The following is a 261-nucleotide window of genomic DNA, read 5'->3' on the forward strand; positions in this document are numbered from 1 at the left end:
AACTCGGGTCTGCTTCTTATTCTAGTTTCATGATATCTTTGCCAGAGTAATATATTTAGTCTATGGAGTGAGAGGTTTTCCATTTACAACCCTTTCAGCCACTTAGGTGTGACATTCATGTAGATCACTCGCCTCCTATATATAAATATGAAACATACTGTCGTTAAAGGTTAGTTTCATACATTCCCCCCCACTCTATAGAACTATAGAACCTTTCCTCTTCCAATTAAATCAAAAATAATTAATCAGCAAATCGGGCCC

Source organism: Pollachius pollachius (genome assembly GCF_949987615.1).
Source record: "Pollachius pollachius genome assembly, chromosome: 15".
Lineage (NCBI taxonomy): Eukaryota > Metazoa > Chordata > Actinopteri > Gadiformes > Gadidae > Pollachius > Pollachius pollachius.